Source organism: Anopheles bellator, chromosome 1 (genome assembly GCF_943735745.2).
Source record: "Anopheles bellator chromosome 1, idAnoBellAS_SP24_06.2, whole genome shotgun sequence".
NCBI classification, from domain to species: Eukaryota; Metazoa; Arthropoda; class Insecta; order Diptera; family Culicidae; genus Anopheles; species Anopheles bellator.
In genome coordinates this window covers 50,896,302-50,909,493 of record NC_071285.1, presented here as the reverse complement: position 1 = coordinate 50,909,493, position 13,192 = coordinate 50,896,302, and the positions used below count along the sequence as shown (strand labels likewise).

General features: G+C 49.6%; 1 protein-coding gene across 1 annotated transcript in view; it reads right to left on the bottom strand.

Annotated features, from left to right (window-relative positions):
* The window catches only part of LOC131215797 (RNA-binding protein Musashi homolog Rbp6-like), a 216,965-nt gene that overhangs the window by 453 nt on the left and 203,320 nt on the right, over positions 1-13,192 (bottom strand). The gene's annotated exons all lie outside the window — the stretch shown is intronic.

Genomic DNA, 13,192 nt, shown 5'->3' with positions numbered 1-13,192 from the left:
AAACGGTAAAACAAATAGAAACGGTTGCAAAATGAAACTCAAGCTTCGCAGCAAAAACCGGCCCGTAAACCGATCCGGAACCGACTTAAGCTATCGAAACGAAACGACCGTCACGTCCGGTCATCACACAACCCGGTCCGGCTGCCCGGCGGCGACTGATAAAGAAATAGACCGAAAGAAACGAATCGCACAGGAAAACATTAAATCAATTTAAAGTATCACGGATTAGATTTAAACTCCTGACAATATATCACGCCCGCGTTATCCGCGGTGGCCGCGACCCTGTTTGTCGGTGTGGAGCCCAAGCCCAGTCCGATTTCCCAACACCGTAGCAATCCAATCCAAGTTGCAAGTTCCTTTACAATCCGCCACGACCACCACCACGGTTGCACTCGGCCCCGACGACGTGGCGCGCCCGTGTTTGGCCGAATCCGATGCGGCGATTGCTTCGTTTTCTAGTGTTTAAAAGATGAAAGGCTATCATCAACAATGGTGCAAATGGAAGGAGCGACTGAGCAAGAGAGAGAGAGAGAGACCGGTGGCGGTGGCGAAGGAAAGGCGCCATAAGATCTCGCGGGGACGATGATTCGAGGACGCGGTGCCCCGGGCGCTACAATAACGCGAAAATATGAAGCACACAGCCGGCCACAACAATGGTCGAATGCACGAGTGAGCCGTGAGCGTAAATCATTGTCGTTACTTTTTTGAGGCTTTGCACCGGAATGGAGGGATCTGCGGCCCTGCGGTGCGGCCCGTCGATCCTGCCGCTGGAACAGCAGCCGCAGCCGCAGCCGCAGCCGCAGCAGCAGTAGAAAAACACAACAACAGCCATCGTGGAAAATAAAGAACATTCTTCTTTGGACGATCGCATCCTTCGAAGCGAAACGAACTGCTTGGACCGTTATAAGCCACGTCCTTCACATTCCTCGACACGGACCGAAAACATCCTCCCGACCGAGTGGCCCAACGGTGGAAAAGGATAAGGTCCCGGCGAGAGAGAGAGAGAGAGAGAGACAAGCGACCGAAAAAAGAATCTCATCAATCATATGACGATAATGAATTTTTCTCTCAATTTTGCCGTACTTTTCCCGCTTTTCGGTGACGACTCATTTCATTTCTGTCGGGATGGCCGGGCTTGCCGGAGGGTGGAATGGCTCGAAGTTTATACGCCACCCACCGCGCCAGCCAGATGGGGGCCACGGCAACGCGGCCCGTGGCCAAGGGATTCGGAAACAAAACGTCACAACGAGTGGGCCCACTCCGTCAGCTGGGTCAGACTCGGTGGGAAAACATACGGAAAATTTGTTACTTCAAGCCACAAGCGTCGCTGCTTGGTGTGTGTGCCACTGCCGAGGGGTGGCATAAAAAGGGGACACATAGAAGCATAAAAAAATGTCAACGTCAAGAGAAACGGCGCAAATCCCGTCATTCCACGCCGACGGATCGCGGTTGAAGAGGGCAGCTAAAGCGGGATTTTCTCCGCGTGGAAAATAGCTCAAGCAAAACCAAACAACAACAACAGCAGCAGGAACGTCCAGAATGGCCGTGTGGTGAAGCAACAAAGCGGGGCACGCAAACAAGAAACAAATAAAGAAGCTACTCTGGCGGCTATCGACGGGAAAACGCGGGCTTTTCCGATGCAAACACGGTCGAAGAAAACAGTCATCATCGTCGTCGTTGGCGGAAAACAAAAAAAACGCTCGCCGTTGACTGTCCTCGATTCCGTCCTTGATGGCCGCCACCGCGTTTCGCCACGTGTCCCTGCCCGATCGCTACTCACCGTGCGCGAACGAGCGGACCAGCTGCGTTCGGTAATGAAATCGAAGGGGTACACTCCCACGCACCACCCACCCCGGCGACCCGGCCAAACTTAAATGGTGCGCGCGTCACAGAGCCGGAAAATGTTTTATTATATGGTGGCCCCATCAAAAAACCCCCTCCCGGAAAGCTGTGTGTGTCGGGTGGCCGCATGTTTTCCGGCCGCCCATTTAATGCTGCCACACGTGTGGCCCCGGCCTCGGTGGTTCGCGAAAATATTGCTCTATCCGTCCACCCGGCCTGGCCGCCTTTGTCCGTCCGCGGCGCGCGCGTTTGTTTGTTGGGTGAAGGATTTTAACCTTTTTTCCGCTTTCGCTGGCTGTTGTTTATTTTTTCTTCGCCTTTCGCAGTGACTTTTCCTTTTGCGATGTTGCGGTTGACGAAAAATGTCTTTATACACGGGCGCGGTGCAGCAATCCAGCCTTCCGGTGGTCCACCCGAAGAAGGAGCCCGCTCGGAATATTTGGCCAGATTACGGAACAGCCGGTGGTGGCGGAGGCGATGGAGGCGATGGCGTGCTTTGCCCATTTGCCATGTCATCGGAAAACCTTTGTGGGCCCATCTTGCTTCCCTTTATTGCATCAGTCAATGTAGAAATGAGTGTATTGTGCAACTTTAAACTTCATTTACGACGCTGGCAGTCGCTATGTCGATGTTTTTTCCTCACAGGATACACATCGAATGTGCCTTGGCTTCACGACGATCAATCATAAAGGATGGCCATTTTGGGTGGATAGAGCCATGTAAGTCGAAATAAAACACAAACCACATTATGGGCAGCGTGAGCAGAAGTAGTCAAAGTAATTTTACCATCAACGTATAATTTTATCCTGTTCTGGCATGCCTATTCTGGAGGGTCTGTAACACATTTGGACAATAAACTGTCAAACGTTGGCTAATGAAATCTCGATCGTTACAATTTTATTGTCGTAAACGAACCATTTAAAAGTATTAATTAATGAAGGTGTCAAGCCACTGTTTGACGTGAGAGTAATCGTTTCTCTGAAATTATCGATGTTTGGACACCAAAATCACACCTATTGAGACATAAACATTACACTAAAAGGTATGTTTCTGTGCCAGTATTAATAGGTTTTAACGTTCTGATGACTACCACTTCCTAACATAAATGTCTTATGATCAGGTCTGAATACGGAATTAAGTTGAATTGATTGATTAACTGATTGATTAAGTTGGAATTTTTCCATCCCAAGAAAAAGATCCCAAAATTATGTGCAAAATGGGTAGCAACAAATCCGATAATGGCTAAATCCGGCAACTAGGAATAAATCCGATACATGCGCTACGATGCCCGGATGTCCAAAACCATAAACCAAATATCCAACCATGAATCACTGTTTGCCATTCTGTTGAAATTGTATGAAATTATTGTTTTGATCTCGAATTTCAAACAAAGCTCTGCAAAATCCGTTCGCATTAAAGGTAAAGTAATCAACAACCTAAACCACCATTCCATCGGCATAGTAATTTCAGCTAACAGAATTTTGAAATAAAATCGGTGACCCAACGACCGATTTTAGAAGCTGTAATCAACACTACCAGGAAGCAAATAAGCCTCCCTGGCCCATCGTCCTGTGGTGAATCAAAGGATCCGTATCGTCCCCTAATGTGTGTGCGTGCGTGTAAACAGCTGATCACTAATCAATGATTCGAGCAGCATCAGCAAATTTCACTCCCCACACTGCACAATGTAATTATGGGTGGAAAGTTCTCCGAACACGCACACACAGGGATTGGGCCTTCGCTCGCTTATCCTGCCGCCCACAGCAAAGTGCGCCACTCAGAAGCCGCACCGCAGTCTTAGGGCCCGTGACGACGGACAGCGCATCGTTAGAAGTCATTGAAATACATTAAAATGCACTTCGCAGCCATCACACGAGTGTCTTCGCGCGGCGCATAGCGAAGGCAACGCACGTAGCCTCGCGGCGCACTGTTTGCCGAAAGCTCGTCGTCGCCGATTGCATCCTAATTATGGGTCGATAATCACCAACACTACACCCGGTCACCGCTCGTTCCCCCGAAGGAACCGTCACCGCCTCGAACCGCCCCGAGCACTGGTTGAGATGTCGATGTCGGCTTCGCGTACCAGTTAACGATTCATTTTACACCGCATCCATGTTGCAGTGCAGCCGGTTGGTGGCGGGCTGTTCACGTTTTGCGGTGTTGATCCTCCGCCGTCGGCCACCCACCGGGATAATCCTCCCCAACGTGTGTATGTGAGAGCGACAGACAGAGAGAGAGAGAGAGAGAGAGAGTGGCAGGCTACACGGCCTGTCGGACTCGTGCCGTGCCGGTCATCAGAAAGGTTCAATCAATGCTAATGTTGGGGTTTAGTTTGCTCCTGCCTCAGCAGTCTGTGGGTCGCTGGCGCTAGCGGCTCCCTGGCAGCTGCCACTGCGAGGAGATGCTTAGCTCAGCGGATCGCCGCACCGAACCAGGAGCGCCAACAGCGACCTCGTCCCTGTAGAGGGGCGTGCTCCAACCGTTGCGCGGTTGTTGGGCACGCGCTTATCCTTCGCAAGCTGTCAGCCTGTTTAAATTAATTAATCGATATCACATTGAAAATCTGCTGCAGTCGACAGTTTTACAACCATCCCCCGGCGTTTCGTTCGTCTGCTTCGCGTCGCAGCCCATACACACAGCAAAGGCCCTCGGTATGGCAGCAAGTCGGCCAGTAGAAGCTTATCCTTTCATCGTTCTGGTGTTACTTCTTTTTTTGTGGGGGGTTTGGAGAATTTTCCTTCTCTTGGTATTCTCTTTTTTGGGTTTCTTGTTCCCCGGTAAGTATGCTTAATAAGCTCATGTGCGACCGCTAGATAGGTCACTTCACTTGACAGCTTGGCACGCTAACGTCGGCTGGCACTTTAGGTTAATATTCCAATTGGCCGGTTCCTTAATAATGCAAAAGCACAGCACTGCAAGCAGATTCAAGTGGACCAAGCTTGTTTAAAATTCAAAAGAAAGTGCGAATAGTTTTAGTAGCTGATTTTTAATCCTTCGGTCTCAATTATTTAACATTCACTGATCCAATGTTAAAAAAGGCCATGTCCGTACGCATGACGATTGTACGTCAACTAGTTCATCGATCAAATTACAAATATCATTTTCTTATAGAAATCATTAGCAATACCACGTATTTCGTACTATTCTAACGCGTACTGTCGTGTTAGAATTGTAAATAAAGCGAACTCATTATGAATCGCATGGATTGGGTGAATAATCTACACATCAAGTTAATTTACCTTCATAGTATTGGCCCAGATTTGCCTCGATTTTCAGTTGACGACGATGTTCATTCATGCGCTCGACGTTCATCGTACGGCGAAAGCGATAGGCACGTTTTTATTCTAAAAAAAACGATTGTTTCTTTTTCGATGGTTTTCGAATGGTTTTCGATGAAACACAAACCACATTTTTTGGAAAAGAGTCCACAATTTACCTTAGGGAAGTGTGAAATTTGTAGCCTCAAACGCTGAACGCCTCAAAAACTATTTTGAGGTTCTCATGGAAATTATATGTTTTCTGCATCGGAAAACCCTAACCAATGCAACTCATACACCTGATACACGTCGCTATACAAATACGGTTCGGTTGATTGCTCAACTTTTGAATTTCTGATTCCACTTCTAACAATCTATGGCGCACATTCATTTTTTTATCATTTAATACAGTGTTTCACAAAACATTCGTATTGTTTATGTTGAATATTCGGGTGAAATTAATATTCGTTTTGTGGTCGTTTTTTAAAACCATCGAAAGAAGAGGTTTTCTTTCAATTTCTTTTTCGTTTCTGACTCAAAATGTCGTATCAAAATAAATACACTTTATAGGGAAAAACAATATCCTTATTCTTACCAATGGCCATTGCCAGTCTTGCCATTAGGTCTTAAAAATATCTCCCAAACGGTTTGTTTTGCATAAAAATAACATCCTCAGCGGGCGGTATTTTTCCACAGTCGAATCGAAAACATTCGTGGCAAAAGCATAAAAACACACGCGCGGGCACACGGGCGTGTCCGTCCGTTGGGTCAGTGGTGGCCGGGCCATTTATCGAATCGAAAAGTGTCACCAAACTTTCTTCATATTTATATGCTCCATTTTTGCGGCACCCGCACCGGCAGCACCATCCGGCCGGCACTTCCGGGTTTTTGGCCAAATTCGTCGAATAACACTATCAACCGGATTAATATCTCGGTCGGTCGTTCGGTCGGTGGGCGGAGGACGGAACGAAGTTCGGCCAACCAAAAGTGCCGGTAAGTGATTGCTTATGAAGCAATCCACCGAGTCCCACCGGTCCTTCTACCGGGCTGCATGGGAAGCAGTGGAAAACCGGCTCGGGGAAACGGTCTGCGAATGAACTCAGAAAGACTCGCGCGCACACATACACACGCCGGACTTAATCGAAATAAATGAGCACAACATTAACTTTTACCCACCCGACGTTGCCCACCGCGTACCGGATTCCTCGGAGTCTTCGATTTCGGTTTGCTTCCGCTTTTTCGCTCGACACTCTCGGAGATTTGGCAAAGATTTTCCCGTCCACTCTCGGGGCAAGGAGGGAAGCGGAAAAAAGGCCCCTACATTTGATGAGCTTTTCGTCATCTCTTTGCCCACCGGCCGGCGCCCGATCATTTGCCTCCCAGCCCAGCCTTTTGCCGTGTGTTTTTGTGGCCATTTTTCGCCCATCTTGCAGGGCGACGGTGGGATCGCAGTCCTTTTGCGAGATAAAGTTTGAAAAATCTTTTCCGGTCCGCGTCGCAACGGTGCAACGTCATTTCGTGATAGACACACACGCGCACACAGTGGAACTTTTTTTTCTCTCACGCCAAGGATTCAAGAGAGAGAGAGAGAGAGAGAGAGAGCAAAAAATAGTGGAACTTAGTTCCTTGCGGCAGCTACACTGAAGATCCGAGTTGGCTCCTTGTTTTTTGCCGATGGCCTCCTCCATTCTAAACGTTTCGGTGTTTTCCCTTCCATCGCTTTCCACCGTTTTTTTTTCGGATAGTTTTCCACGACCGCCGGTCGGTCCGCCTTCCGCCTTCGATGCACTGATTTTGGCACTCTGCGAAGCCATTTTTCATGCGAAGTCTTCCGGCTCCGGTGGGTGATTTTCTTGGCGAAATGCACACGCACAGCAGGCCCCGTGGCCACCACACCCACCCTGCCCCGCGGCCGAACGATGGCGTGAAATTTGCACACTCATCATATTCCCGCTCTGTGACCGCACTTTTCTTGCCGCGCGCGCACTTGGCGAACTGACTGACACTGGGGCGCGCACTGACAGCCTACTACGGTGGTGAAGCGGGAGCCTTGCGACTGGGGAGACTGATATGAACTAGTTTTTCATCAACTTGCATCAACCTTTCGGGATCGCAGTAGCCGAGGCGCGAGCGAGAAAGAAAGGGCCCCGACCCGACAGAGTGATGAATGATGAAGTCATTTCGAAGAGTTTAAAGAAGGAACCGCACACCGGCCCGTCGAGGGCCACCGTTAATGGGACCGAAAGTTGCCAGGAATGGGCTGTGTATTAAACAAATTGGTGACACTTTACCGCGAAAACGGGTTGCGGTTCGCTTCGGTGCGAAGGACCTCGAACACGAAGGACACCGTAATCTTGATTCATGCGGTCCAACGAGCGGGACCCCACGGAACGTTCCCCATTCCTTTTCCACGCGCGTCTTTTGCTTTCTTTCCGGGGTGCTTTAAGAGTTCGCAAAAATCAAATCTCAAACCGTTAGCCGTGCTAGTTCCGGTGTTCCACCTCTCGAGAGTGCGAGAAATGAAATCCTTCGACAGTGAGAGAAGGCATGGCGGCAGGCACAGTGCGAAGAGCAAATTTAAATTTTATTGCATAAATTATTCAAAACCACCAACGATCGGTGGCCGAGCGCGCGCGTGAATTGGACGGCACACGCGCCCCGATAACCCCCTGGGCAGGGCTTTCCGAGACTGGAAAAGCAGCATAGAAAGAGAGAGAAAGGGAGACCAATTTCACTGCCCAAATCGGGAAGAATTTGAAGGTGAAAGGTGCCTCAACCCACCTGGTGGCAACGACTAGCTTCGGTTCGGCTTTGGGTTTTTTCGTCATAAAAGAAGGTTTATTGAAATCGAAGGACAAAACGTCATTCGCCGGAAGTGTTTGCCTCGGCTCCGGAAGGTCCATCGATCTTCGGACGAGCGCGAGGTGCAAATAAAACCGGTTTACAACCGGTGGTCAGCTCGATGACGTTCCGAGCGCCGCTTTAGAACCGAGAGTGTGACTTACGTTCCAAAAAATTCAATACGACCGCTCGCTCTAGCTTTCACCGGAAGGCGATTAAGCCATTCCCAGCCAGCGGGTTGTGCGTTCGCCAAAATCGGCTTCATCGGCTCACCGACCGGTGAGCCTGTAATGTGCTTCTCTTGAGCATCGTCGCGAGCGTGCGTTCTTCGGAACGCGATTTATCGGCTTATCGGCCCAACTCACGCTCACGTCGGTTACACGTGACATGCCTCGTGCTGGTTGTTGAATTCCCACAAAAGCCAAAAGTTGGCCACGGCGTCTTCAATTGCCGATGGGCGCGACAATTTCCACGAAAATTCCGCTCCGATGACGGATTAGTTTCATTCTACACATTTTCCTCGGCTACACGGTGACTGAGCAGCAGCATGTTGCCTTTCGGACGGAAAAATGTAAAATTTACGCGCCTCGTTGATGAATTTACGATGCGTGTTAAATTAGATTCAATTTGCGCCGGGAATGACGGAAAGCGTGGGCTCGATGCGCGGTTTTGGAAAACCGATTTTCCTTCCGCCCGGCGAGCGGAACTAAAGTCGGCCCGTGTGTTGTTGTAAATGATGGTTCTTTTTTTTCTCAAATTGTGATCGATTGCCATGGATTACATGGTTGTTTCGTTGGCATTCAAGCTGTTACACCTTCACACGGCTATCCGTTACTTCGGCTTACGCGTGATGATATTTTATCATTTAATGTTTGCACATTTCCACCACTCTGCCTATCGGCTTCGCGGCGCACTGTCAGCAGGGCGATTGTCAATTGTCACACCGACCGGAAAGCTGCAAATCCTTTTCGTCCTTACTGGGCTGAAGCCATCCGCCACTGCCACTGGATGTCAGAAGCTCCCAACGCTGAAGTACGCACCGGAAAAGGGACGAAGACATTTCACTCCACTCGCCGGACCCTTGGTAGGCCCGTGGCTGCCAAAAATGGTGGCGGCGGCGGCGGCGTGGTGCGAATAAAATATTTTCACACTTTATTAAAATGTCATCGGGAGAGAGAGATTATCTCCTCAATTTCCATCTTTCGGTCCGCTACCGTCCCGTTTGTCCGTCCCGGCTGGATTCGCGTCGCTTGCAGCCAGCAGCTGCCAGCTGATCTTTCGAGTCCTTCTTATCGCGCCACCCACGCCAGAAAGAAAGTAACCCGAGGACGTCTTCCGTCAGATGACGGTGGCTTCGGTCGCGATGACGGTCGCCGCCGATGGCCAATGGTGAAAAGTTGTGACAGTCGGCGGGGCGTGCCTTTCCCCCGGCATCGGATCCAGTGATGAGGGATGAACTTGGTCGTGGGGCCGTTCGTCGGCCGTTTAGAAAACCCCGTTAATGGCCAGCAGCGGGGACGGAAAGGACAAAAAATGGCCTGCCGCTGACGGCTGCCTGCCTGCCGGATGGATGATGATTTTTTAAATACTCTCAAGGGGGGAGTTTGACACGTGTCCGGGAATCGAGTGCGGTCGGGTCGGCTCCCAGGACTGTAACTGATCGTTGTTCGGTGGGTCGCATGCATAATGAGGGAACCCCCCGGTCGGCCGATCGAGCGACCGAGATAAATGGCTGTCGACATTTTGCTCCGACACTCATTAGCGGACCGGCGCCATCGGGCCGTCAGTGTCACGAATCTTCGCACCCCTTCGAGGTAGGTTCCTTTGTTTACCGGAAAGTCAAAAGGATAAGGAGCGTGCACTGTTTCACTGGCCGTTCGCCGCAGGACGCTTATTTCGCAGGATTCGCGCGAGCTGCAATCAATGGAAAAGCTCACTTCCGTTGCACCGGTCAAGAAATCGAGTGACATCAGGATCAACACAACAAATCGGTGCTTTAAAAAAAACGGCGAAGATGAGCATAAAACCGTTACAAAATGCACCGATTTGAAAAGCGACATCGTGTAACGAAATTTAACACGACCTTCCAGTTACTGTTTCGACTGTTACGCCTAACCACAGCCGATACCGGAAAAGGATGAATTAGAATAAACGCCACGAATGTGTCAGAAACCCGAACCGATTTGATTAGGTTCTGGTTTTATTTCGTAAAAATTCCAAATCGTTTCCACAACGCACCAGACGCCGAGGTCTGTGTTTTCCGCGTGAATATTCGAACACCATCAAGCCCTTTGGCCGCTTGCGCCACGACCAGGACACCGGGACGACGACGTCCCGGTGAACGGTGTGCCATTAATCACAAACGTGACACAATCGGCTGCCAGCTGCCGTTTGCTATTAAGCGTCTCCCGTGCCGTTAACTGTTTTTCCCCGACGGGCCGTGAGATTTTTCGTGCACTTTTTCATCGGCTTTTCCGCCACGCAAATATGTTGGCCCATTTGGCGATGGAAATATTTCATCCACATAAGTAATGAATATTTGATGCGTCCTAACGCGCGCACCAGTCTTGGCAATGATTGTTTGGCACACGGGGCGCTAGAAATTATGATCCTCACCGCTGCACTCGGCAAGAAGGGCAACAAATGGCGTGAATATTAATTTGTTAGGTGTAAACCGGAAGGAACGAAAAAAAAAATGGGCCGCTTCAAAGTGGCCACCAAAAATGTCTTTGAAACGCCACCGTCACCCGGTTTGCAAATGACGGCGTGGCTGTTGCGCGAGGTGTGATAAAACCCCAAATCGGAAATGTTGCGTCTTTTTTCACACACTCTCTGGCGGACGCTCTCTCTGCCTCTCTCTGTCTCTTTGGCCAGTGTGAAGGTGAGTCCATTCCGGAAGCTAACCCTTTTTACGCCAGTGACACGTGGCGCGACCGATGCGGCTCGCAGCGATAACGATGTCGGTGCGGTCGGTGCGCTGTGATTCGCAGCGCTACACAGCTCCAGCTCATTCCCGGCCACCGGTGGCCACCGCTTTTCCACCAACCCGGGGAAAAAAACCGGGGCGGGAAAACAAAAAGGAAAAACAGGGTATCATTTTCGAGCACATTCCCGAAGCACCGTGCGCCGGAGCACACTCCCGAGTGTCATCATGGTCACAAGTTGAACATTTATTCGTATATGTCACAGTCACAGATTGTGTTTATGGCATTTAAAAATTTCGTTATTACCCTTTTTAAAAACGTTTTGCTCATCGTTTGACGCTTTTTTTCCCCACCGCCTATCCACGATCCGGGTTCGTTCGTCGCCGTCCGCACGGTACAGCGACCGCGAAGTGGCCCGGCCGTATCTGGTCCACCGGATCGGCAGATGCCAGCGATGTCGTCGTCCCTGGTGCTGATGGTAATGTTTTATTTGTTTTGCTCTTGCTTCTAAAATCGTTACCTCTCGCTACAACCATTACAGTCGTGCCGGAATTGACTATTTAAATGCAGTGCCCGAAAGGACTCGCAGTGCAGGCAGAGAAGCACAAAATGAAGCGATGCATTGCACGTCAAAGGATTCAGAATAAATAGCCCTAAGCCACCACCGTCACGATCGGCACGGCACAATCAGAACCGAGTGACGTCTTGCTAACGGTCCCGAGTGGCTATTCCAGGATCAAATGTCAGAGAGAGAGAGAGAAAGAGCGACAGTAGAAGGAACAAACCGAGTGTGGTCCGTGGGCATCGTGGAATGTGTTGATTGCATAAAAATCTGTTATTATACCGAAGAAAGCGCCGCGCGCTGATCGAGGCTTTCTATTGTTTTTCCTTCTACCCGAGCACCACCGGGCGCACGAAATCGAATCCGCTTATCGCATAATCTCTTCTTTCATGATTAATCACACCCGGGCGAGCACCGAGCGGCCTCCTGCCCGAGTCCTCAGCGGCGAGGTTCGCTAACTAACGGGCGGACGTCATTCGTTCTCGACGCCGACGGGAAAGCTGCTATTCGAAAGTCGTCCAACCAGGCACGGCACGGCACAATCCTTGCCCCACTGTTGCCAACAGCACGGGGAGCGAGAACGAGAAAAAATCACACGAAATAAAAACGGCGCGCAGAAATAATAAATTTAAATAATTTTATCATTATCATGCGGGAGCTGTTATTGCTTTTTTATTAATCGTTAATTTATGGCAGCTTTCGCTCATGTAAAATGGATCCCGAATGGCTGCCGGTGGGGGCTGGGTGTTTAAGCATTTTTCGGGATTGTTTGTTTATGTTGCGCTCGAACGCGCGCACGGCCCCATCGGCTCGACTCTCGAGAGGCCCGACCGGCGACCAGCCGATCGGGCCGAAGATGTGGTTCATCAGCACGCCAACGGTGGCGCACGTTGGTGCGTACGTACGCACTCGTCGAGCCATCGGCCGATGAGTGGCAATAATACGCGCCCATAAAACGCACGAACGGCCGAACGGTGGTGCCACTTCACGCAAGAAAGCACGGCGCACCCGACCCGACCGAAACCGAACGAATGCGGAAACGGAATGAGTGATGTCCTGCGAAACGCTGCTAATGGCCGTGCGCGGCTACCCGACCGCGTGCCGTGTGGGTAGTGAGGACCAACAAAACAAAAAAAATCACACGAAATGAGGGCCACGAAATGGCCCAAAAATGGTGGCGCACAACGGCTGCAAATGATGGGTTGGTATTTCTGGTGCTCGCGCCATTTAATTCCAGGTTTTTTCTGGCTGCCATCGTAGTGCCACGTATGGTAATTTTAAATGCGTGCACTTGCGGATTTACTTTGAAAGTCGAGGCAAATGGCAAGTAGTGGCCAGTCAGTCGGAGTTTTAAATGAAGCACAAAACTAAATGACATCGAACTGCATTTAATTATTTAGGTACAAAGCGACGGAAAACCAGACCAAGCGGAAAACTTTTGAATACTACTGCAAGCATCGTGACCGGATGCTTTCGAGAGGATGCATTTGAATGGAATCTTTTAAGTGGAAAACCTAACCATCACGTTGTTCGATTGACCTCAAGTCTTTTAATTCTTTTTAAATTACTTTCTTGTTTTTTCACTACATTAATATGCTTCACTTAGTACACTAGCAAGAATAGTCACCGAATAATAATCAAGTAATATTTTTTTTATTTTGGCAAGCTAGAATTTAGGTTTAAAAAATTATTTGAAAGAAAAAACGAGAGAAAAAGATTTGGAAAATTATTTGGAAAGCGATTACACTCCCAAAACAGGCATCTGT